We start from the raw sequence: 26856 nt of genomic DNA on the forward strand, positions 1-26856 counted from the left end.
TCATACTCCTTTAGTTATGACTTTGTATAGACATTAAATGATAAGTATTTATGATAGACAACTCTCACGATATGTGGTGTTCCATAATATGACTCACAAGGATTTAATTGTACTACAAGCAGTCTAGGTGTGAAGAAACACCCCTGCCAGCATAATAACCTAGTTGAGCCCTCTGCCATGGTTTGATTGCATAGCCTAATTGACCCCTCAACAGATGCATTATGCTTAGATCTTGAACAAATAAATAAGACGTCAGAAATAGAATAGTGCTTTTTCCCTTTGATAAATATCTCGCTTCATAGAGCATCTGCATTGTCATTGCAGCAGTTAAGTGTAAGGAGAGCATTGCCATTTCTCTTTTCCAGCCCATAAGTCACCATGTCCAATCAGGACATGCATCACTCCTGAGAGATATTGGAAAACCAGAGCCATGTGTCAGCATCAGCAACCTCTGCTGGAAGAGGAGGAGGGTGGGCATCAGGATCAGCACCTCACCCACCCTCGTTTCACTTTCAACCTGCTACAGGACCCAGTCTAGCCGTCTTGACATTATCAGCACTTCTTTCTTTGTTTCAGGTCTCTCTTGAAAAACAGGTCTTCTGACCTCAATGGGACAACCTGTGTTAATAAAGGGTAAATAAAAATGTGTCTTGCCTTTTGGGAGCCCTAAGCGACAATGTATTATTATTTTTTAAATCCTGCAATTCTACACATTTTGCCTTGACTTATGCCATACCATTTATGTTCATACGATATCCGGGTGACTAAACAAAATCAATGGGGGCCTCCTGGAGGTAAGAGTCCCTGGAGATCAGGGCCCCTGGGCACGTTCCCTTCGAGCCCAGCAGGTAATTCAGCCTTGAAGGTTTAGATAGCTGGCTAGACTAACTTACCTAGCAATCTTATAAAATGTTAGCTGACATGGGCTGATAGAGTTACTGTCAGTGCCTGACATAACGAGAAGAACTGCTGATGCACTACCAAATTTTGAAATTGCACGTTGTCAAATTCAAATAAAAGTTTATTGGTTGTGTACACAAAGTTGTGTATTCTACTATGCTGTCTCAACAGTAAGTTGTCCTACACACAGCTTGTAGTCTGGTGTCTCACTCTGAATTAATCGTTAATCGGTTAGTGTCGTGGTCGTGGAGGGTGAGTATTATACCGTTGCCCCACAGTTCGCGGAGAGAGAATGTGAACCTCGTTTTTCTCCCCGGTTTTAAGGTCCTGTTTCTCCGCGTCCTGAGTGGTGGGCTCTGATTTCTCGTTTTTCGTAGAGAGCGTGGTGAGCTCGTGTTGTTCCCCAGCATGTTTCCTGTGTTTTCTTGTGTCTCGGTTGACCAATGTCTTCGCAATCTCTTTGTGCTTCTTGATCCGTTCTTTCCTGTTAAAGGGATGTTTTATTTGTTTTACTGACAGACAGAGAGAAGTAGCAAGGCAAACAATCCAAGACTGCAATTACTTACTTTAACTAAATAAACTACAAAGTGTAAATTCTGTAGTTAGTAGTAAAACCATGTCATAGTGTCTTACTTGAGAATCTCAAATTTCCTGTCTCGGTAGAAGGAACTCGTACTCAACATGTAGACAAATATCATATCACACGCAAATTTCCCCTGAAATAAACACAAAGCCCAAGTTTAAGTCAAGACATACAATAGAGTCACAGTAATCCTGATATAAATAAGGCCAATACCCTCAATAAAGCTTGAGGCAACTTAACAGGCCATAGCGAAAACAAAAAACAAAAAACACTAACTGTCCTGCAAGGGGATACGGATCGATTTGGAATTAAGAAGATTAGTACATTGTATGAAAAAGTATAGGGGATCGCCCTCTTGTGGTGATACAATGCATTCGGAAAGTATTCAGACCCTTTGACATTTTCCACATTTTGTTACGTTAAAGCCTTATTCTAAAATGGATTAAATAAAATAAAAATAATCATCAATATACACACAATACCCCATAATGACAAAGCGAAAACAGGTTTTTAGAAATGTTTGCAAATATGTTAAAAATAAAAAACAGAAATACCTTATTTACATAACTATTCAGACCCTTTGCTATGAGACTCGAAATTGAGCTCAGGTGCATCCTGTTTCCATTGATCATCCTTGAGATGTTTCTACAACATGACTGGAGTCCACCTGTGGTAAATTCAATTGATTGGACTTCATTTGGAAAGGCACACACCTGTCTATATAAGGTCCCACAGTTGACAGTGCATGTCAAAGCAAAAACCAAGCCATGAGGTCGAAGGAATTGTCCGTAGAGCTCCGAGACAGGATTGTGTCGAGGCTCAGATCTGGGGAAGGGTACCAAAACATTTCTGCAGCATTGAAGGTCGCCAAGAACACAGTGGCCTCCATCATTCCTAAATGGAAGAAGTTTGGAACCACCAAGACTCTTCCTAGAGCTGGCCGCCCAGCCAAACTGAGCAATCGGGGGAGAAGGGCCTTGGTCAGGGAGGTGACCTCTGTGGAGATGGGAGAACCTTCCAGAAGGACAACCATCTCTGCAGCACTCCACCAATCAGGCCTTTATGGTAGAGTGGCCAGACGGAAGCCACTCCTCAGTAAAAGGCACATGACAGCCCGCTTGGAGTTTGCCAAAAGGCATCTAAAGGACTCTCAGACCATGAGAAACAAGATTATCTGGTCTGATGAAACCAAGATTGAACTCTTTGGCCTGAATGCCAAGCGTCACGTCTGGAGGGAACCTGGCACCATCTCTACGGTGAAGCATGGTGGTGGCAGCATCATGCTGTGGGGATGTTTTTCAGCGGCAAGGACTGGGAGACTAGTCAGCATCAAGGGAAAGATGAACGGAGCAAAGTACAGAGAGACCCTTGATGAAAACCTGCTCCAGAGCGCTCAGGACATCAGACTGGGGCGAAGGTTCACCTTCCAACAGGACAACGACTCTAAGCACACAGCCAAGACAACACAGGAGTGGCTTCGGGACAAGTCTCTGAATGTCCTTGAGTGGCCCAGCCAGAGCCCGGACTTGCACCCGATCGAACATCTCTGGAGAGACCTGAAAATAGCTGTGCAGCGACACTCCCCATCCAACCTGACAGAGCTTGAGAGGATCTGCAGAGAAGAATGGGATAAACTCCCCAAATACAGGTGTGCCAAGTTTGTAGCATCATACCCAAGAAGACTCGAGGCTGTAATCAATGCCAAAGGTGCGTCAACAAAGTACTGAGTAAAGAGTCTGAATACTTATGTAAATGTGATATATACAGTACCAGTCAAAAGTCTGGACACACCTACTCATTCAAGGATTTTTCTTTATTTTTACTATTTTCTACATTGTAGAATAATAGTGAACACATCAAAACTATGAAATAACACATATATGAAATCATGTAGTAACCAAAAAAGTGTTAAACAAATCAAAATATATGTTATATTTGAGATTCTTCAAATAGCCACCCTTTGCCTTGATGACAGCTTTGCACACTCTTGGCATTCTCTCAACCAACTTCACCTGGAATGCTTTTCCAACAGACTTGAAGGAGTTCCCACATATGCTGAGCACTTGTTGGCTGCTTTTCCTTCACTCTGCGGTCCGACTCATCCCAAACCATCTCAATTGGGTTGAGGTCGGGGGATTGTGGAAGTCAGGTCATGTGATGCAGCACTCCATCACTCTCCTTCTTGGTAAAATAGCCCTTACACAGCCTGGAGGTGTGTTGGGTCATTGTCCTGTTGAAAAACAAATGATAGTCCCACTAAGCCCAAACCAGATGGGATGGCGTATCGCTGCAGAATGCTGTGGTAGCCATGCTGGTTAAGTGTGCCTTGAATTATAAATCAATCACAGACAGTGTCACCAGTAAAGCACCCCCACACCATAATACCTCCTCCTCCATGCTTTACGTGGGAATTACACATGCAGAGATCATCCGTTCACCCACATCGCGTCTCACAAAGACACAGCGGTTGGAACCAAAAATCTCACATTTGGACTCCAGAATAAAGGAGACATTTCCACCAGTCTAATGTCCATTGCTCGTGTTTCTTGGCCCAAGCATGTCTCTTCTTCTTATTGGTGTCCTTTAGTAGTGGTTTCTTTGCAGCAATTCGACCATGAATGCCTGATTCACACAGTCCCCTCTGAACAGTTGATATTGAGATGTGTCTGTGACTTGAACTCTGTGAAGCATTTATTTGGGCTGCAATTTCTGAGGCTGGTAACTCTAATCAACTTATCCTCTGCAGCAGAGGTAATTCTGGGTATTCCTTTCCTGTGGCGGTCCTCATGAGAGCCAGTATCATCATAGTGCTTGATGGTTTTTGCAACTGCACTTGAAGAAACTTTCAAAGTTCTTGAAATGTTCCATATTGACTGACCTTCATGTCTTAAAGTAATGATGGACTGTCGTTTCTATTTGCTTATTTGCGCTGTTCTTGCCATAATATGGACTTGGTCTTTTACCAAATAGGGCTATCTTCTGTATATCCCCCTACCTTGTAACAACACAACTGATTGGCTCAAACGCATTAAGAAGGAAATAAATTCCACAAATTAACTTTTAAGAAGGCACACATGTTCATTGAAATCCATTCCAGGTGACTACCTCATGAAGCTGGTTGAGAAAATGCCAAGAGTGTGCAAAGCTGTCATCAAGGCAAAGGGTGGCTATTTGAAGAATCTCAAATATAAAATATATTTTGATTTGTTTAACACTTTTTTGGTTACTACATGATTGCATATGTGTTATTTCATAGTTTTGATGTCTTCACTATTATTCTACAATGTAGAAAATAGTTAAAAAAATAAAGAAAAACCCTTGAATGAGTAGGTGTGTCCAAACTTTTGACTGGTAGTGTATATACTTCTTTTTATATACATTTGCAAAAAAAACTCTAAAAACCTGTTTTTTCTTCGTCATTATGGAGTATTGTGTGTAGATTGATGAGGGGAAAAATACAATTTAATCCATTTTAGAATAAGGCTGTAACATAACAAAATGTGGACGAAGTCAAGAGGCCTGAATACTTTCAGAATGCACTGTATATCAAAAGCATTTGATAGTATCCAACCTGGGCATGCTGCATGAAACAGAATATATTTTTTTGGGGAGAAAATAGATAAGTATGTCTATTGGAAACAAATTAATACACAAATCTATTAAATTACTTACCATGCCCATAATAGCGAGCCCAGACCCAATAGCTATTACTGTGGGAATGATGTTGAATTTTCCAGCCTGAAGAACACAATAAAGAACATTTGATCTGACACAGACTGTAATATTACTACTACCAACACATTAAATTAGATAAGTAAGTGTAACTAGAGTCACTGTCATACCCGTCCATTCACCATGATATCAAAGCGAATCCCATAGACTTTATACAAAGTCCGATAGCTCTCTCCAGCTTCATCTTTGTAATACCGTGCATATCTGGAAAACAAACAAATCAGCTGTCTGGAACAGAAATGTCAACAACTGCTTGGTAGAGCTGGATCTGAGATTAAATACAGTACTTGGAGAGAGCTCAAGCTTTATTAGCTCAAGATAATATATTTTCAGAATGAGTGCATGGATTATTATATCTACATGAAGTACAATGAGCTTAAAGATACAGTACGGGATCTTAAGCACAACACATTTGTTACATGTTATACCAATTGGATTAATAAAATATCATACGAATTGCAACAACAACAAAATATAGGGACCCGTTTTGGCTCGTGAGCACCACTTTCAAAACTTCTGGCTGAAATTATACAAAAGTTTGGGAGCATCACTTGAATGCATGTCAAGATGTACCTGAAGTTGTAGCCTGATGTGACAGAGCTGTTTAAGTTCCTATCCAAACGAGTAAAGCTGTACTCTGGGTTACACTGTGAGTAGTCCTTATCCAAATCACAGTTCCACTCAATCAGAATTCCAACTGACCCACCCTGAGAGATAGAGAGAGAGAGATTACACTGTTTATGAACAAACACCTGTGCTTGACGTTGCTCTAAATATGGAGGATTACTCTATTGCCCTGCTATTCAAGATTTACTTTCTTAACCTTGACTATGAACTGTGGTCACATTTACATAAACTCCTCGTTAAACATTAACAACTAGGAACATAAATATAATGTACTTTACAACTTTAAAATTGGCAACTCTAATGATAACACAGTAGCTACTACACTGCTGATCATCTTTGCCATATATGGTAAGAATGGCTCTGGTTAACCCATTGTCTTGTTCTATGCTGGGTGTCCGGCTATATTAACAACAAGAGGTAGTGTTTACTTGTAAATGTCTACCCTGAGCTTGCTGGGGAGTTGAGGTGAGGCCACTTTATGCAGGGCTCTTTGACAAGCCACTTAATACAGATCTAGCAACTTCTATGTTTCATATTGTTGTTGTAATTATGCAACCATCGTTGTTATTCATTTAAATGTCATGCCTAATGACTGCAGCCTATATGACAAATGTCAAATTAAATGTACTGTATTTTCTGCACTATAAGGCGCACCGGAGTATAAGCCGCAGCAGCTAAATTGAATGATATTGAATGATGTGTACATATATAAGCCGCACTGGACTATAAGCCGCAGGTGTTTTAATGTTTAATTACCATATGTAAGTGTTCGTGCACAGAGGGGATTGTCGGGAAAGAGACAAACTGTCTCGCTCTCGTAATGTCTGTCTGTCTTGCTCTCGTTCTGTCTCTCGTTCTGTCTCTCGTACCACTCTCGGTTCCACTTTTACTTTTGCGCGCTACCTGTCTCACTCTTTTCCGGCCTCCAGCTTTTCCTGCTGGAGCCCGCTGCTTAAAGGTGGGGGGCGCGGACCGGTCATAGAGCCCATAGAGTTAAAGTTGGTGGACTGTAACCTGTAAAATCCATAGATTTAGGAGGTCTTCTAGTGGCCGTTAGCTGTAAAAATCCATAGATTAGCCGCACCGTTATATAAGCCGCAGGGTCTAAAAATGGGAAAAAAGGCGCGGCTTATAGTCCGAAAATTACGGTAATCAAAATTATGGTACTTACCTAACTGCCTGAAAGCAGGCATCATTATCAAATGGACTGGAGGAAAAGAGAACTACATCACTCCCACACTGCTTGGATAAAATGATGAAAGCCTGAAAAGCCTAATCTGGATTCACTGGACTCAGTGTTTAACCAGAAACCCAACCCTCTCTGCCAGGTCTCTCTCTGCCAGGGAAACAGGTCTCCTGACCTCAATGGGACAACCTGGTTAAATAAAGGATAAATTGGAAGATAAAAAAATAAAGAATATGTACCACTACAGCCATGTCCTGAAAATCATGTCCAGTCCTGCTGACTAGGTCTCCCAGACGGAAGATGGGGCAGTAGGGATGGAGGTCGTTGTCATAGGAACATCTCTTTAGATAGGAGTCATTACCGGTGTCCAGGACATTTGACCTGAGGGGAAAGAAATTTTTTTGCTACATGATTAGTAGTCCAGTATCATACTTTTCCTTGGCTAAATCCAAAAAAGGTCATAGGCCTAAACCAGTAAGAATGAACTGAACAATTAAGTTATCTTATCAGCTTCAAATTACAAGCTTTTCTCTTTGACCCTTAGATAAGGAATAGCACAGAGCTACATATCTTATCTATAATTTCTTAAATAGCTCATATGGCACTGCAAATATAGCATGCTATTTCAAGCTGCACATCTACAAAACTGTTCTTCATTTTATTCATGTTGCTCATACAAGTAGCTAACTTCATAGTTCAAGAACTTCATAGTTTAGACACTTTCCATTCCATACACACAATATAGGGGAGAGTGGGGTATGTTGAGACATCTTTTACATTCAGTATCACTACGTCAAGGGAAATATAGTATTCTTTCTAACAAATATATCTACATATATTTCAGGATATTGTGTATCCCTGGAAATAATCTGAATTCATGTAAACATAAAATATTTGAAAACATAGCTTGTCCAAAACAAGTGGTCTCTTGGCACAACTTACCCTGGGTATGTTGTGCAATAATGCCTACCATTCAGCTGTTTTTCTAACCTCATTGTCTGAACCGTTAACGTTAGGTAGTAAGGAGCTACTGTGCTCGAAATGTAGCTAGCTTGTTGCTACCTGGATAGCTAACTAAACAATAGTTGGAACGACCTAGCAAACAGACGCGAACTGGCTGAGTCGATTCAGTGGCTAGCATTGCACTTGGCTAGCTAACAGTAGCTGCTAGGGGTAAGTTATAACCTACATTTGTGTTTTGTTTTTACATACCGGCAGCCAGAGTTGTTCAAGGGAATTCGGGACATGGGTGACTAGTTAACGTTAGCTTGGCTCTCTCTGTGTGTTCGTGCCATGGGTGGAGGGGTTTTTTCATTGGCAGAAAGCAATGGCTAGCTAGTATGCTAACTATTCTAGCTAACTAACTGGCTGAATAAGTTGACGACGGACTCGCTCAAGCTGTCGGGACTAACCCACAACGTTAGACACGGACACGAATGATCTGCTTGGCGTGTTGACACACTGGTGGTTTGTTGTGACCGAGTATTGGTGCTAAACCGTGTTGTTGGAGGCTGGCATGCTAGTTGGCTGTGGCGTCATAGGACTAGGTGCCCTGGACGGTTTTCACTGAATAATACTGTACCAAGTTAGCTAGCTGAATAAACTAAGTTAGTCTATTCCTAGAAAACATTGAACCGCTGTAGTTTACAACAATTATAGTTTCTGAGGTGGAAGTTGGGAGAGTTATATTTGGGTGTTTCAGTGAAACGTAAGTGAGGGAGGCCCCGCTCTCTCGCTTTCCCAGATGTTTAGTTCATTTCATTCCGATCTCCTTTGCATTATTGTAGCCATTTTCTGTAGCCTGTCAACTATGCCTCTGTCTATCCCTGTTCTCTCCTCTCCGCACAGGCTATACAAACGCCTCACACCGCGTGGCTGCTGCCTCTCTAACCTGGTGGTCCCTGCACGCACAACCCACGTGGAGTTCCAGGTCTCCGGCAGCCTCTGGAACTGCCGTTCTGCGGCCAACAAGGCAGAGTTCATCTCAGCCTATGCTACCCTCCAGTCCCTCGACTTCTTGGCGCTGACGGAAACATGGATTACCACTGAAAACACTGCTACTCCTACTGCTCTCTCCTCGTCTGACCATGTGTTCTCGCATACCCCGAGAGCATCTGGTCAGCGGGGTGGTGGCACAGGAATCCTCATCTCTCCCAAGTGGACATTCTCTCTTTTTCCCCTGACCCATCTGTCTATCTCCTCATTTGAATTCCATGCTGTCACAGTCACTAGCCCATTCAAGCTTAACATCCTTGTCATTTATCGCCCTCCAGGTTCCCTTGGAGAGTTCATCAATGAGCTTGATGCCTTGATAAGTTCCTTTCCTGAGGATGACTCACCCCTCACAGTTCTGGGTGACTTTAACCTCCCTACGTCTACCTTTGACTCATTTCTCTCTGCCTCCTTCTTTCCACTCCTCTCCTCTTTTGACCTCACAGTCCCCCCCTACTCACAAGGCAGGCAATACGCTTGACCTCATCTTTATTAGATGCTGTTCTTCTACTAATCTCACTGCAACTCCCCTCCATGTCTCCGACCACTACTTTGTATCCTTTTCTCTCTCGCTCTCCTCCAACACTACTCACTCTGCCCCTACTCAGATGGTAATGCGCCGTCGCAACCTTCGCTCTCTCTCTCCCGCTACTCTCTCCTCTTCCATCCTATCATCTCTTCCCTCTGCTCAATCCTTCTCCCTCCAATCTCCTGATTCTGCCCCCTCAACCCTCCTCTCTTCCCTTTCTGCATCCTTTGACTCTCTATGTCCCCTATCCTCCCGGCCGGCTCGGTCCTCCCCTCCTGCTCCGTGGCTTGACGACTCATTGCGAGCTCACAGAACAGGGCTCCGGGCAGCCGAGCGGAAATGGAGGAAAACTAGACTCCCTATGGACCTGGCATCTTTTCACTCCCTCCTCTCTACATTTTCTTCGTCTGTTTCTGCTGCTAAAGCCACTTTCTACCACTCTAAATTCCAAGCATCTGCCCTAGTTAGACCCACTTTGCCACCTTCTCCTCCCTGCTGAATCCCCTCCCCCCCCCCCCCTCTCTGCGGATGACTTCGTCAACCATTTTGAAAAGAAGGTTGACGACATCCGATCCTCGTTTGTTAACTCAAATGACACTGCTGGTCATGCTCACACTGCCCTACCCTATGCTTTGACTTCTTTCTCCCCTCTCTCTCCAGATTAAATCTTGCGACTTGTGACGGCCGGCCGCCCAACAACCTGCCCGCTTGACCCTATCCCCTCCTCTCTTCTCCAGACCATCTCCGGTGACCTTCTCCCTTACCTCACCTCGCTCATCAACTCATCCTTGACCGCTGGCTATGTCCATTCCGTCTTCAAGAGAGCGAGAGTTGCACCCCTTCTCAAAAAACCTACACTCGATCCCTCCGATGTCAACAACTACAGACCAGTATCCCTTCTTTCTTTTCTCTCCAAAACTCTTGAGCGTGCCGTCTTTAGCCAACTCTCTTGCTATCTCTCTCAGAATTACCTTCTTGATGCAAACCAGTCAGGTTTCAAGACTGGTCATTCAACTGAGACTGCTCTTCTCTGTGTCACGGAGGCTCTCCGCACTGCTAAAGCTAACTCTCTCTCCTCTGCTCTTGTCCTTCTAGACCTGTCTGCTGCCTTTGATACTGTGAACCATCAGATCCTCCTCTCCACCCTCTCCGAGTTGGGCATCTCCAGCGCGGCTCACTCTTGGATTGCGTCCTACCTGACCGGTCGCTCCTACCAAGTGGCGTGGCGAGAATCTGTCTCCGCACCACGTGCTCTCACCACTGGTGTCCCCCAGGGTTCAGTTCTAGGCCCTCTCCTATTCTCGCTATACACCAAGTCACTTGGCTCTGTCATATCCTCACATGGCCTCTCCTATCATTGCTACGCAGACGACACACAACTAATCTTCTCCTTTCCCCCTTCTGATAACCAGGTGGTGAATCGCATCTCTGCATGTCTGGCAGACATATCAGTGTGGATGACGGATCATCACCTCAAGCTGAACCTCGGCAAGACGGAGCTGCTCTTCCTCCCAGGGAAGGACTGCCCGTTCCATGATCTCGCCATCACGGTTGACAACTCCGTTGTGTCCTCCTCCCAGAGTGCAAAGAGCCTTGGCGTGACCCTGGACAACACCCTGTCATTCTCCGCTAACATCAAGGCGGTGACCCGATCCTGTAGGTTCATGCTCTACAACATTCGGAGAGTACGACCCTGCCTTACACAGGAAGCGGCACAGGTCCTAATCCAGGCACTTGTCATCTCCCGTCTGGATTACTGCAACTCGCTGTTGGCTGGGCTCCCTGCCTGTGCCATTAAACCCCTACAACTCATCCAGAATGCCACAGCCCGTCTGGTGTTCAACCTTCCCAAGTTCTCTCACGTCACCCCGCTCCTCCGCACACTCCACTGGCTTCCAGTTGAAGCTTGCATCTGCTACAAGACCATGGTGCTTTCCTACGGAGCTGTGAGGGGAACGGCACCTCCGTACCTTCAGGCTCTCATCAGTCCCTACACCCAAACGAGGGCATTGCGTTCATCCACCTCTGGCCTGCTGGCCCCCCTACCTCTGCGGAAGCACAGTTCCCGCTCAGCCCAGTCAAAACTGTTCGCTGCTCTGGCACCCCAATGGTGGAACAAGCTCCCTCACGACGCCAGGACAGTGGAGTCACTCACCACCTTCCGGAGACACTTGAAACCCCACCTCTTTAAGGAATACCTGGGATAGGATAAAGTAATCCTTCTACCCCCCCTTACCCCACCCCAAAGAAAGAAAGAAGAAAAAAAACATATTGTAAAGTGGTTGTCCCACTGGCTATAAGGTGAATGCACCAATTTGTAAGTCGCTCTGGATAAGAGCGTCTGCTAAATGACGTAAATGTAAATGTAAATGTATGGGGTATATTGAGCATAGGGACAGGGTAAGTTGAGCCGCCTTGGGGTAAGTGGGTGATGGTGTCCTGTGACAGTGGCGGGTGATGGTAGGTCAAAGTTGAATTCATGTATGCCTACATTCAGACTCAATGAAATGATGACCTCTTCTTAAATATTTGGTCACATTATTCATTTTGTGTATGGTTTCCTAGAAACAAATGGTGGCTCAATTAACCCTTTGGCTCAATTTACCCCACTCTCCCCTAATCAAAAGATCTACAACTGAAATGATGAATCATGAATTGGCAGAGGACTGATGTCTCTGTGCTTTCCTGTTAGGCTTGGAAAGACAACACCGATGTTCTGGCTGATTAACCCTTCTACAACAACAGCCTTACTGGCATGAGAGCACAGTGAGCCAATCAGATCTGTCCTGACACCTGTCCTGGACTGGGCCTGCTCTGCTGTCAAGGACATCTCAGATGACCGCTCCACTGTCTCACTGAACACACACATACACGCACCCCCACCCAGTACGAATGGCTATGGGTGTATATAAATAGAAGGGACTGTGCACCCTCATAGCTATTCAAAGCAGTTCTAGGACATGTATCCCCCCCTCTGCCCAACTCACACATACTTAATGATCTATGTCACCGACACTGACTGTTTCCCTAGAGAAAGATTGCCTCTACTACCCTGAGGTCTGCATGAATAAGCCCCACTTAACACCACTCATAACCACTTACTTGGAGAATTCAAACTTCGGAAACCTGACAGAGTTCTTGATGTAAATTGTGAAGTTTTCTGCCTTGCTTAATAAAGCATCCCTGGAAATTAAGGGGAAAAGTGTTAAACCAGAGTGACTGCTACATAATGGTAGATGATCAGGACAAGGTACTTCATACTGAAGTACACAACGTAGTGTATGTAGTGGGTGCATTTATACTGAGAGTCAATGCAAAAGAGGATGAATTCTCACGAGGGTTTACGCCCCGTCTCGACGGGACACCAGCCATGTATCTCACAGGTCCCTGTAGAGTTTAAACACAGTCCGGTCTTTACCCCTGCAGGGAAAGGCAAAGATCACTGTCAACATCCTGGAAAGACATAATAATCTGGGGGGAAATTAGGGGGAAGTGTAACGCGTAGGAGTTAATTTTGGCATGCAAAAATGCATTTTCTAAGGTAAATTCCAAGGAATTTCCTAGAGAGACGTTTGTCTAATTTCAACGCTGGTGATTCTCATAAGCTTTCTACACATTAGTGGTGTACATAGCCAGTGTTAATCTGTAAATAAATGTTAATTTTGGAAATGTAAATAGAAATGAGATAAAGACTGCCCCAGTTGACCATATTAGTCCTTACCATTGCCAGCTACCACCGCCTCACCCTCAGCACAATCCTCATTGTTTACACATTGGCCATCTGGCACCTTAGGGCTCTGGAGAAAATAGGACACGTTGCTGTAGTTAAAAATGCAAACCTGTATTCAAAGCAGTGTATTGAAGAGCCTAGAGACGACGACAACATACAATAGCATTGTGACCACAATGGGGAGTACCATTTGAATGCTAAAGCAATATAGGAATACACAATGTTATTGGACCAGTGAACAGTGACACACTGACCCCATCATACTATGAAGTTCATTAAATATAATTAATCATTCATTCATAACTTATCATAGCGGCACCGAAAGCGTACTCTAACATCAAATAAGCTATTCTTGGAAGACAATGGCAAGGTCAAGCCATCTATCTCTGAGGAAAGAACTGTTGGGCCTGAGGCATCATAAATAAAGCTCTAGGCAGTTTGGATTCTGACATCCGCCTCAAATTACTAGTCGATTTTCTGCTTGCTTTGCCATATATGGTAAGAATCATTGCATCATCAATGCTGACTTAGTGGAGTTTAATTTCCTTGTTTGATTGGATCATTATACAGTGGGGAAAAAAAGTATTTAGTCAGCCACCAATTGTGCAAGTTCTCCCACTTAAAAAGATGAGAGAGGCCTGTAATTTTCATCATAGGTACACGTCAACTATGACAGACAAATTGAGAAAAAAATATCCAGAAAATCACATTGTAGGATTTGTAATGAATTTATTAGCAAATTATGGTGGAAAATAAGTATTTGGTCACCTACAAACAAGCAAGATTTCTGGCTCTCACAGACCTGTAACTTCTTCTTTAAGAGGCTCCTCTGTCCTCCATTCGTTACCTGTATTAATGGCACCTGTTTGAACTTGTTATCAGTATAAAAGACACCTGTCCACAACCTCAAACAGTCACACTCCAAACTCCACTATGGCCAAGACCAAAGAGCTGTCAAAGGAACAAAATTGTAGACCTGCACCAGGCTGGGAAGCCTGAATCTGCAATAGGTAAGCAGCTTGGTTTGAAGAAATCAACTGTGGGAGCAATTATTAGGAAATGGAAGACATTCAAGACCACTGATAATCTCCCTCGATCTGGGGCTCCACGCAAGATCTCACAAGAACGGTGAGCAAAAATCCCAGAACCACACGGGGGGACCTAGTGAATGACCTGCAGAGAGCTGGGACCAAAGTAACAAATCCTACCATCAGTAACACACTACGCCACCAGGGACTCAAATCCTGCAGTGCCAGACGTGTCCCCCTGCTTAAGCCAGTACATGTCCAGGCCCGTCTGAAGTTTGCTAGAGTGCATTTGGATGATCCAGAAGACGATTGGGAGAATGACATATGGTCAGATGAAACCAAAATAGAACTTTTTGGTAAAAACTCAACTCGTCGTGTTTGGAGGACAAATAATTCTGAGTTGCATCCAAAGAACACCATACCTACTGTGAAGCATGGGGGTGGAAACATCATGCTTTGGGGCTGTTTTTCTGCTAAGGGACCAGGACGACTGATCCGTGTAAAGGAAAGAATGAATGGGGCCATGTATCGTGAGATTTTGAGTGAAAACCTCCTTCCATCAGCAAGGGCATTGAAGATGAAACGTGGCTGGGTCTTTCAGCATGACAATGATCCCAAACACACCACCCGGGCAACGAAGGAGTGGCTTCGTACGAAGCATTTCAAGGTCCTGGAGTGGCCTAGCCAGTCTCCAGATCTCAACCCCATAGAAAATCTTTGGAGGGAGTTGAAAGTCTGTGTTGCCCAGCGACAGCCCCAAAACATCACTGCTCTAGAGGAGATATGCATGGTGGAATGGGCCAAAATACCAGCAACAGTGTGTGAAAACCTTGTGAAGACTTACAGAAAACGTTTGACCTGTGTCATTGCCAACAAAGGGTATATAACAAAGTATTGAGAAACTTTTGTTATTGACCAAATACTTATTTTCCACCATAATTTGCAAATAAATTCATTAAAAATCCTACAATGTGATTTTCTGGAATATTTTTTCTCATTTTGTCTGTCATAGTTGACGTGTACCTATGATGAAAATTACAGGCCTCTCTCATCTTTTTAAGTGGGAGAACTTGCACAATTGGTGGCTGACTAAATACTTTTTTTCCCCACTGTAAAGTATTGCCATCTCAGCTGCACAGTCATCCAATCTCTATCTCAGGGGGATCTTTGAAAATAAATTCAATAAACAAGATTTTTGTCTAGAATATGGTAGTACAATATTGCTTTTCACTCACCTCAGCACAGAACCCAAGGCTCTGATTTGGGGTCTCGATGTAATTTGTAACAATGAAGAAGACCTGTTCACCCTGAAAAACAACAACAAGCTAAAACTATACTTTCCTCAATCAGGTTAGTCAGGGGACTGATGGACTGTGTGTTGACTGTACAAAATTAAATCCCTAAATACATATTCATTTGTCAAAGCTTTTAATACTGTAAGCTTAAATATAAATAGAACAGTTTCTCACCACATATTAATATAGCCTTACAAAATACAAAATTAAGGACATCCAGTGGTGGCTGACTGGGCTCACCATGTGGACAAGAGCAGGCTTTTCTATTGAATCTGTTTATCATTGAGTCGCTAAAGGTTAAGTGAATTATAGTGATTAGAGTTGAGAAACAACTGCCTATCTTTTATTTAACAAGACAGATGAAATGAAGTGTCTCTTGAGGAAAAAAGACTCAGTATGTTCATAGCTAAAATGTATATAACGAAAAGTATGACTGTCCTGTTGCTCTACAGGCTGTGCAGTATAATGTCCAATGACCCTAATCATTGCCATTTCCACGACCGTATAAGATAAACATTATTTAAAGAAGAATTGAAGAGCACTCTAAATACATGTCAACTTCTCATATTCTAAAACAGTACCAAATGGATGTTCAAAATAGCTGACAAACATGCTTATGCCAATGTTTCATAAAGTGCACTACTCTATCCTGGATGGATATAGATCTCATTCCGTCAGTAGAGGATGCCTGGTTGTTCCTTAAAAGTAATTTCCTCTCAATCTTAAATAAACATGCCCCATTCAAAAAATACAGAACTAAGAACCGATATAGCCCCTGGTTCTCCTCAGACTTGACTGCCCTTGACCAGCACAAAAACATCCTGTGGCGTACAGCATTAGCATCAAATAGCCCCCGCGATATGCAATTTTTCAGGGAAGTTAGGAACCAATATACACAAGCAGTCAGGAAAGCAAAGGCTAACTTTTTCAAACAGAAATTTGCATCCTGTAGCACTAACTCCAAAAAGTTTTGGGACACTGTAAAGTCCATGGAGAATAAGAGCACTTCCTCCCAGCTGCCCACTGCACTGAGGCTAGGAAACACTATCACCACCGATAAATCTACAATAATCGAGAATTTCAACAAGCATTTTGCTACAGCTGGCCATGCTTTCCATCTGGCTACCACTAACCCGGCCACCAACTCTGCACCCTCTGCTGCAACTTGCCCATGACCCCCCCGCTTCTCCTTCACACAAATTCAGACAGTTGATGTTTTGAAAGCGCTGCAAAATCTGGACCCCTACAAATCAGCTGGGCTAGACAATCTGGACCCTTTCTTTCTAAAACTAGCCGCCGAAATTGTCGCTACCCCTATTACTAGTCTGTTCAACCTCTCTTTCATAACGTCTGAGATCCCCTGAGATTGGAAAGCTGCCGCGGTCATCCCCCTCTTCAAAGGGGGTGACACTCTAGATCCAAACTGCTACAGACCTATATCCATCCTGCCCTGCCTTTCGAAAGTATTTGAAAGCCAAGTTAACAAACAGATCACCGACCATTTCGAATACCACCGTACCTTCTCCGCTATGCAATCCGGTTTCCGAGCTGGTCACGGGTGCACTTCAGCCACGCTCAAGGTCATAAACGATATTATAACCGCGATTGATAATAGACAGTACTGTGCAGCCGTCTTCATCGACCTGGCCAAGGCTTTCGACTCTGTCAACCACCGCATTCTTATTGGCAGACTAAATAGCCTTGGTTTCTCAAATGACTGCCTCGCCTGGTTCACCAACTACTTCTCAGATAGAGTTCAGTGTGTCAAATCGGAGGGCCTGTTGTCTGGACCTATGGCAGTCTCTATGGGGGTGCCACAGGGTTCAATTCTTGGGCCGACACTTTTCTCCGTGTATATCAATGATGTCGCTCTTGCTGCTGGTGACTCTCAGATCCACCTCTACGCAGATGACACCATTTTGTATACATCTGGCCCTTCATTGGACACTGTGTTAACAAACCTCCAAACGAGCTTCAATGCCATACAACAATCCTTCAGTAGCCTCCAACTGCTCTTAAACACTAGTAAAACTAAATGCATGCTTTTCAATCGAACGCTGCTGGCACCCGCCCACCCGACTAGAATCACCACTCTCGACGGGTCTGACCTAGAGTATGTGGACAACTACAAATACCTAGGTGTCTGGTTAGACTGTAAACTCAACTTCCAGACTCACATAAAGAATCTCCAATCCAAAGTTAAATCTAGAATCGGCTTCCTATTTCGCAACAAAGCCTCCTTCACTCATGCTGCCAAACATGCCCTCGTAAAACTGACTATCCTACCGATCCTTGACTTCGGCGATGTCATTTACAAAATAGCCTCCAACACTCTACTCAGCAAATTGGATGTAGTCTATCACAGTGCCATCCGTTTTGTCTCCAAAGCCCCATACACTACCCACCACTGTGACCTGTACGCTCTTGTTGGCTGGTCCTCACTACATGTTCGTCGTCAAACCCACTGGCTCCAGGCCATCTATAAATCACTGCTAGGCAAATCCCCGCCTTATCTTAGCTCATTGGTCACCATAGCAGCACCCACCCGTAGTCTGCGCTCCAGCAGGTATATCTCACTGGTAATTCCCAAAGCCAACACCTCCTTTGGCCGCCATTCCTTCCAGTTCTCTGCTGCCAATGACTGGAACGAATTGCAAAAATCTCTGAAGCTGGAGACTCTTATCTCCCTCAATAACTTTAAGCATCAGTTGTCAGAGCACCTTACCGATCACTGCACCTGTACACAGCCCATCTGAAATTAGCCCACCCAACTACCTCATCCCTATATTGTTATTTATTTTGCTCTTTTGCACCCCAGTATCTCTATTTGCACATAATCTCTTGCACATCTAGCATTCCAGTGTTAATACTATTGTAATTATTCTGCACTATAGCCTATTTATTGCCTTACCTCCATAACTTGCTACATTTGCACACACTGTATATATATTTTCTGTTGTATTTTTGACTTTATGTTTTTTTACCCCATATGTAACTCTGTGTTGTTTTTATTGCACTGCTTTGCTTTATCTTGGCCAGGTCGCAGTTGTAAATGAGAACCTGTTCTCAACTGGTTTACCTGGTTAAATAAAGGTGAAATAAAAAAATAAAATAAAAAACTCTCATGCCATGGCCAGATATACTGTCTCTATGGATGTGATATAAAGCTGCATGTGGTGGCCTGTTACTTAAAAAATTAGTTGGGTGTGATTGAAAACTGATGAAAGTGAGTTAATGGAGAGACCCCATAAAAATGTTACTCATTGTACTTGAAAACATACAATATCAATGACTTGCTGTATCACTGACTGAGCTTCGGCTTCAACTCAATTAGACTTGAATTAATCATCTAGCAGTAGGCTCTGTACTGTATGTCAGCTCTACCTGTGTACATAAAATCTCCCAAAAAGTCCCAGAATCTCACCGTTGGAGGTATGACATAATCCTCAGGCCCCCACAGGTTAAATCCAGCTTCTGTGTTGTTGGTCATGACCACTCCTTTCAGCTTGGTGATGACAGAGCTCTGGACGGTCTCTTCCCTTGATTGGTACCCCTTCTTATACACTAAAACCCACCTGAGAATTTAAACACACTGATTATTGATTGATTGATTTTTTTCTGTAATTTCATTCATTTTAACTCTCGGTCACATATGAAAATGTAGAGAAGTTGTCAGTCACGTATAAAATTGACATTGATGGTTATTTGAACAAACGTATTACAGTATGGGTCTAGTGCCCTGGATAAATTAAAGTTTTAATTCATGTGCTGAGTGTTCATAAGACACAAAAATGTCAAATGCAGTCTATAAAACGGTTATAGAATGCTGTAAAACATGTTAATGAGATGAGGGAAAGGAGGCAGTCATGAAAGGATACTTTCATTTTGTGGAGGAACAATTTGCCTCTGTGAAATGGGTGGATTATTTATGGTCAAGAGTAATGTAACAAAAAAAAATGCTTTATTTACATTTACCTAAACTGCAATTATTAATTAGATTTGGATTACATAGTACTGTATCTCAGACCAGAGGGCAGGCTCTGGAAGAAGCCACACAGATTGTGAATTGAGTCCCCTGCTCTTTGTGTTGCATTCTTCCTTTGCCTGTGTGCCATACAGCCTCTTTGCTTTATCTTGGCCAGGTCGCAGTTGTAAATGAGAACTTGTTCTCAACTGGCTTACCTGGTTAAATAAAGGTGAAATAAAATAAAAATAAAATATAAAAAAAAGGCCTGAGCACTGCTGCCCTCAGACAGCAGAGCCCATACTGACTACCTTCCTCAGCTTGATGAAACAGGTGGCAGGTGTATGTGGCAGTTTGGAGTGTGACTGTTTGAGGTTGTGGACAGGTGTCTTTTATACTGATAACAAGTTCAAACAGGTGCCATTAATACAGATAACGAGTGGAGGACAGAGGAGCCTCTTAAAGAAGAAGTTACAGGTCTGTGAGAGCCAGAAATCTTGCTTGTTTGTAGGTGACCAAATACTTATTTTCCACCATAATTTGCAAATCAATTCATTAAAAATCCTACAATGTGATTTTCTGGATTATTTTTTCTCAATTTGTCTGTCATAGTTGACGTGTACCTATGATGAAAATTACAGGCCTCTCTCATCTTTTTAAGTGGGACTAAATACTTTTTTCCCCCACTGTATAACTCTTTAATAGAAGCCATTGCTTTAATAGAAGCCATGTCTAGCACATGTTTATTACCAATTTGTTATGCATCTTTATTTCTTACTTTATTCCATGTTTCCAGACACTACTGATGATCACCCATTATTACCATGTCTACCTCCAGTTTCTAAATATAGCTTTAATCTCTAGCTATAGCTAAAAGACTCCTGATATCTCCAGGAGTGATAAGTATAATTTTTGGTATTCATCTGTTATCTAGTACTGCCTTTTTGCTAGCTAGGGCCATCTACTTAAAGTGCTGCCTGTCTTCCCAGTAGCCTACTTGGTGTGTGAACTGCTGACTGCTCATAACTTGCAGCTGATTGTTGACACATCAACCAGGATTAAGGGGCAAAACTAAGACCGTCACTGAAACAAAGACTGTTCTGCAGAGTTGTTCTGCTGAGTTTTTCGAGAAAGGAAAGTGAGGAAGGCTCCACACCATTCTCTCACTTGATCTTACCTAGTTATTTTCAGATTATCTCATTTTGCTCTTTTGTAGCTTTATCAACTATGTGTGTGTTTTCTATACCTGTTCGCTCCTCTCACTGTAGGCTTTACAGACACTCCCCACCACTTGGCTGCAACCCTTCTATCAGAACAGGGCTGCGGGCAGCTGAGCGAAAATGGAGGAAAAATAAACTTCCTAGGAGGACCTATCATCCTTTCACTCCCTCCTCTCTATCTTCTCTTCCTCTGTATCCGCTGCTAAAAGCACTTTCTATCACTAAATTTCAAGCTTCTCCCTTTAATCATAGGAAACACTTTTCCACCTTCTCCTCCCTCCAGCCACTCAAGCCATAGACTGACAACAACAGGCTCCTGAACAGCTTCCATCCCCAAGCCATAAGACTGCTAAATATCTAACAGAATGGTTACACAGACTGAGTTGACCGTTGTATTTTATTTTTTATCTTTGCACTGTCTCTATGCACACTCACAGGACTCTACATACTCACGCACACTGACACTCCAACACACACATAACATGTACACACATTTATACTGACTCTACACACACACTCACATACAATCATAATTTACACTGCTGCTACTCTGTTTATCATATATCCTGATGCCTAGTCACCACTGCTAGTCACCTTACGTCTATACATACTGTATCTACCACTATCACTCCAGTATCCCTGCACATTGTAAATATGGTATTGGAACTGACCCTATATCTAACTTCTTACTTTCTCGTGTTCTTCTTATTTCTTATTTTTATTTATTGTGTTTTTTTGTTCTACCTTATGTTAATTTTAGTGCTACATTGATATCGATTACTGCATTGTTGGGTTTGGAGCTAGCAAGAAAGGCATTTCACTGTACTTGTGCACGTACAACTTGAAACTTGAAACTAATCCTCCACCCCCTCCCTTTCTGAGGACAACTTTGTCTCATTCACTCAGCCTATTGAGTCCACTGGTCCCGCTCACACAGAACTATCATACGTTTTGACCTCTTTCTCCCCTCTCTCTTCAGATGAAATCCTGCAACTTGTGAGGTCCAGCCACCGACAACCTGCCCTCTCAACCTCATCAACTGATCCCTGATCACTGTCTGCGTCACCTCTGACTTCAAAATGTCGAGAGATGCTCCACTTCTCAAGAAACCAACACTCGACCCCTCTGACGTCAAAAACTACAGACCGAGGGCCTCCCGAGTGGAGCAGCGGTCTAAGGCACTGCATTGCAGTGCTTGAGGCATCACTACAGACCTGTGTTCGATCCCAGGCTGTGTCACAGCCGGCCATGACCGGGAGACCCATGAGGTGGCGCACAATTGGCCCAGCATCGTCCAGGTTAGGGGAGGGTTTGGCTGGCCGGGATGTCCTTGTCCCATCGCGCTTCCGGGTTAAGCGAGCAGTATGTCAAGAAGCAGCATGGCTCTCGACCTTCGCCTCTCCCGAGTCCGTACGGGAGTTGCAGTGATAGGACAAGACTGTAACTACCAATTGGATATCACGAAATTCCGGAGAAAAAGGGGCAAAGGTAACTCTGACCAACTCTCTCGCGATCTTCTTGACCCTAAACAGTCAGGCTTCAAGACGGATCACTCAACTAAGACTGTTCTCCTCTGTGTCACGGAGGCTCCCTGCACTACCAAAGCTTACTCTCTCTCCTCTGTTCTCATCCTCCTAGATCTATCCGCTGCCTTCGACATTGTGAACCATCAGATCCTCCTCTCCACCCTCTCAGGGCTGGGAGTCTCAGGCTCGGGACACTCTTGGATTGCAGGGCGCTTCTACCAGGTGACGTGGAGAGGATCTGTGTCTGCACCACGTACTCTCAGTACTGGTGTCCCCCAGGGCTCGGTTCTAGGCCCTCTCCTCTTCTCTCTATTCACCAAGTCACTCAGCTCTGTCATATCCTCACATGGTTTCTCCTATCATTACTATGCAGATAACACTGAAATACTTTTCTCCTTCCATCCTTCTGACACCCAGGCGGCGACTTGCATCTCTGCGTGCCTGGCAGATATCTCAGCTTGGATGTCGGCCCACCACCTCAAGCTCAACCTCGACAAGACGGAGCTGCTCTTCCTCCCGGGTAAGGCCTGCCAGCTCCAAGACCTCTCCATCCCGGTTGACAAATCCACGGTGTCCCCCTCCCCTTGGCGTGAACCTGCACAACACCCTGTCGTTCTCTGCAAACATCAAAGCAGTGACTTGTTCCTGCAAGTTCATGCTCTACAACATCTGTAGAGTACGACCCTACCTCACACAGGATGCGGCGCAGGTCCTTGACTTACGACCATGAGACAAGGTTGAGTATAGCCCAGGAAGATCTCCCTCACTCCACTAGCCCTAGGGGGTGCAAAACCAGATAGGAAGATTACGTCAGTGACTCAACCCACCCAAGGGAGTAGAGTATAGTGAACGAAGCCTGGCATGACCTGATGCACCCTCATAGGAATGACATGGGAGAGCGCGAGCAGGCCAGTGACTCGGCCTCCGTAATAGGGTCAGAGGAAGAGAATCCCAGGAGAGAGTGGGGAGCCGGCCAGACAGACACAGAAAGGGTGGTTCCTATTGCCAGTGCCTTGCCGTTCACCCCAATCATAGGACCTACTGAAGAGATGAGTCTTCAGTAAAGACTTAAAGGTAGAGACCGAGTCTGCTTCTCTCACATGGATCGGCACACCATTCCATAATAGAGGAGCTCTATAGGAGAAAGCCCTGCCTCTAGCTGTTTCCTTTGAAATTATAGGGACAATAAGGAGGCCTGCGTATTGTGACCGTAGCGTACGTGTAGGTACATTATGTAAGGAAGAACCAAAACAGAGAGATAAGTAGGAGTAAGTCCATGCAATGCTTTGTAGGTTAACAGTTAAATCTTGAAATCAGCCCTAGCCTTAACAGGAATCCAGTGTAGAGAGGCTAGCACTGGAGTAATATGATACAATTGTGGGGTTCTAGTCAAAACATCTAACAAGAAATGTTATTAAATACCCATAAAACCTAGCGGTCAAACAGGGAAATGGTTCCAATCATTTTTCCACCATTCATTTTTCCCATAGGGAATTTTAGAAATACTTAAAATAAGGGCAGTGTTTTGTGTATGCTTACCCTGGTGTGACGCTTTGATAACCATGTAAATCTCTCTCGGACAAGGTGACATTTATTAATATATTCGGCTCTATTTACTCTCAGATTCAAAAATGCTAATTAGCATCAAAGTAGACATCATGCAAGACTACAAATTCCTGCAAGCTCCTGCACGTCATCTATAGCTGACACCTTTGCTAACAGGTATTGTGTCAATTTAAAACTTGCACAAGACAGTTCACAGAATTGTTAATTTAAAGAAATTTAGCCAATTTATTCATTACTAAATGTAGCTAGCATTAGATCATTAATCCAGAGATTCTTACCTTTGCCTCGATTCAGCAGTCTCCTACAGATCATCATGGCATTTGTAGTTCTTTATTATAGCCACATTAGCAGCTAATTAGCATTTCATTTTGGGGCTGCGGGGGGTAAATACAGGCGAATATATTGATAAAAGTCACCTTGTCCTAGGGAGATTTACTCGGTTATCAAAATGTTACACCAGAGTAAGCCTACACGAAACACATCCCTTATTTTAAGTGTTTCTAAAATCCCCTATGGGAAAAATGAATGGTGGAAAAACGATTGGAACCATTTCCTTATTTGACTGCTATATTTTATGGGTATTATGCCTCATACTGTGGTACTCCAGGCTACCTACACCATTACTGTGTGATTATGAAATTCGAGTCTGAATCGGAAAATAAGACCTGTGCAAGAGCCTAACCTGAGGTATGTTGCTCAATTTGTTCGTTAGCTATTGAAGTTTGAAAGTCCGAATGTATGACGAATTTCGAATCTCAAACTAACTTTACCACGGTCCTGAACCGTGAATATTATAGTCATGAGGGAAACCCGAACTCCGTAGCCACGTTTCATGATGACAGCTTGAACAACCTCAAAGACACCCACGATTGACAATGAAATCTAATTGCGACTTTATATGGAAATAGTTATTGCCATTTTAATACATTATTGTCGCTGTATTATTGATTATTTCTACGTTGTTAGCATGCAATAAAATAGACATACACCTCACCCGATCACGTATGCCAGCACACAGATTTGAAAAACTCTAAATGAGATTCCCAATTTTCTGTTTTCGGCGATGACATATTTTTCTGTCTTGAAATTAAGGAAACCAAGGAAAAATGTTCCCCAAGTCAATTCGCCCATATTCCTGTCCCCAGACTTCGACAGCTGGTGATCGCGCGTGTGAGACTGGCAGCACTGAAGTGTGTCTTGGCAATTGCATGGGCTTTCATTAGTCAAGTAAGTTGCTGCAATTCCAATGACTTGTGACTAGGCTAACCTAACATGAACGCGGTTTCAGTTTCTGCTTTAAATTGATAATGAAACACAATAATAATGTGTATAAATTAACATTCTTAAATCTGATCTCATATCAGCTAATCATTAACTTCGTATTATTGCAATTAATCTATTTATTCCCATGACTGCCAATCTTAAACATTACCTTCACACTTTCCAATGGGTCGGCAACAGGCGGCCCAAGTGATTTTTTAAGGGGTCAAAAAAAGACTGTAAAATCATCAGGAATTCAGCAAAAGCAAATGTTTAATTTATAAAATATTCCTACAAATAAAAAAAGAGACGTGATTGTGTCTCAATGTAATCAAGGTATGAAATGATTGTTATTTTCAAATGCAACCTCTTTGGATTTAGTTGAGGTGAATTAGCAGTTTAGAAATTATTAGAATTATGTTCTGCCCCTCGACCATTCTCTCTGACACAACTCGGCCGCTTCTGAATCTAGTTCCCTACCCCTGCCCTATGCTATCTCTAGACCACATCACCAACAGTGCTGTTTTAAGCACTTTATTTCTGTCAATAAACCTGTAGCAAATATTTAGGCATAGACTAAAACAGTGTTTCCCAACTCGAGTACCCCAACAGCACACATTTTTGTTGTAGCCCTGGATAAACTGATTTAACTAATTGAGGACATGGTGACAAGTTGAATCAGGTGTGCTTGTCTGGGGCTACAACAGAAATGTGTATTGTTTGGGGTACTCGAGGACTGGAGTTGGGAAACACTGGACTAAAACAACAACAGGATAATTTGTATGAGCTATCATATATGGCAAGAGCAGCCTACATGGCACCCTGCTGGGCTGGGCTGCAAAAATAAAATTGTTCAGTTGAGTAGCTAACTAGAGCAAAAGTAAAAAATAGACCCTGGGTAGGTTACCGGCCACTGGTTAGAGTGGAGTGGAGTGGGGTTGTTAGGAATTCTTACATCACACATGAATGACACCTTGAATGGGAAATGTGGCCAGGACTGTCTGGGTAATAGCCTAAATCTTATGGCCATTCTAACAAGTAATATGGTGTTAGGTCTAATCAATACCAAAACACATTGGGTGTGTGTGTGTGTGTGTGTGTGTGTGTGTGTGTGTGTGTGTGTGTGTGTGTGTGTGTGTGTGTGTGTGTGTGTGTGTGTAATATGACATTGCAGACTGCTGAACTGTGTCACCTGAATTGCAGTACCATCCCATTTCATTCAATCAAACTGTATTTATAGGCTATAACACTTTTCACAACAATATTCTCACACAAAGTCCTTATCTAAATACTGTTGGAGGGGGTCAGGGGTCACAGGGTGTTCAACTCTTCAACAGTACTTGGTTCAGGTTCAGCTCATGAGTGTACTGTATACATTTAGGGAGTTACATTCTCATTCTATAGTATGGATGTACTATGTGGGCTCCTCTTCAGGTTGCAAACACTTTGATTACTGAAGCTGGAAAGGTCACTGCATATGAGAAACTTTTAGTCAGGCTGCTTGAGCCAGCTAATTTTTGTGTGGTAGTAATCCTGTTTTATGGGGGAATGTAAATAGAGTTTACTTGATCCAATCCTATTTCAGATTCAGATGGAAAGATAATACAGTCCTATGATCTTTTTCGGTGATCGTATTTCAAATAACACCACATAGTCGGGTGTAAAGTAGCGAAATAAAAATACTTTGAAGTACTGCTTAAGTAGTTTTTTGGGGGGTA

General features: G+C 43.2%; 1 pseudogene across 1 annotated transcript; it reads right to left on the minus strand.

The window, feature by feature from the left end:
- Positions 1-14: 14 nt before the first annotated feature.
- Positions 15-25098, minus strand: LOC311142497 (P2X purinoceptor 5-like; annotated as a pseudogene). The gene is made up of 12 exons (XR_014615535.1): positions 24873-25098; positions 19027-19177; positions 15543-15614; positions 13271-13346; positions 12885-12969; positions 12652-12732; positions 7268-7409; positions 5789-5922; positions 5326-5419; positions 5156-5221; positions 1534-1616; positions 15-1384 (listed from the first exon to the last, which is right to left on the minus strand). The product of XR_014615535.1 is annotated as a P2X purinoceptor 5-like (transcript).
- Positions 25099-26856: the final 1758 nt, after the last annotated feature.

This window comes from Coregonus lavaretus (genome assembly GCF_964263955.1).
Source record: "Coregonus lavaretus genome assembly, chromosome: 15".
In the NCBI taxonomy this organism is placed as follows: Eukaryota; Metazoa; Chordata; class Actinopteri; order Salmoniformes; family Salmonidae; genus Coregonus; species Coregonus lavaretus.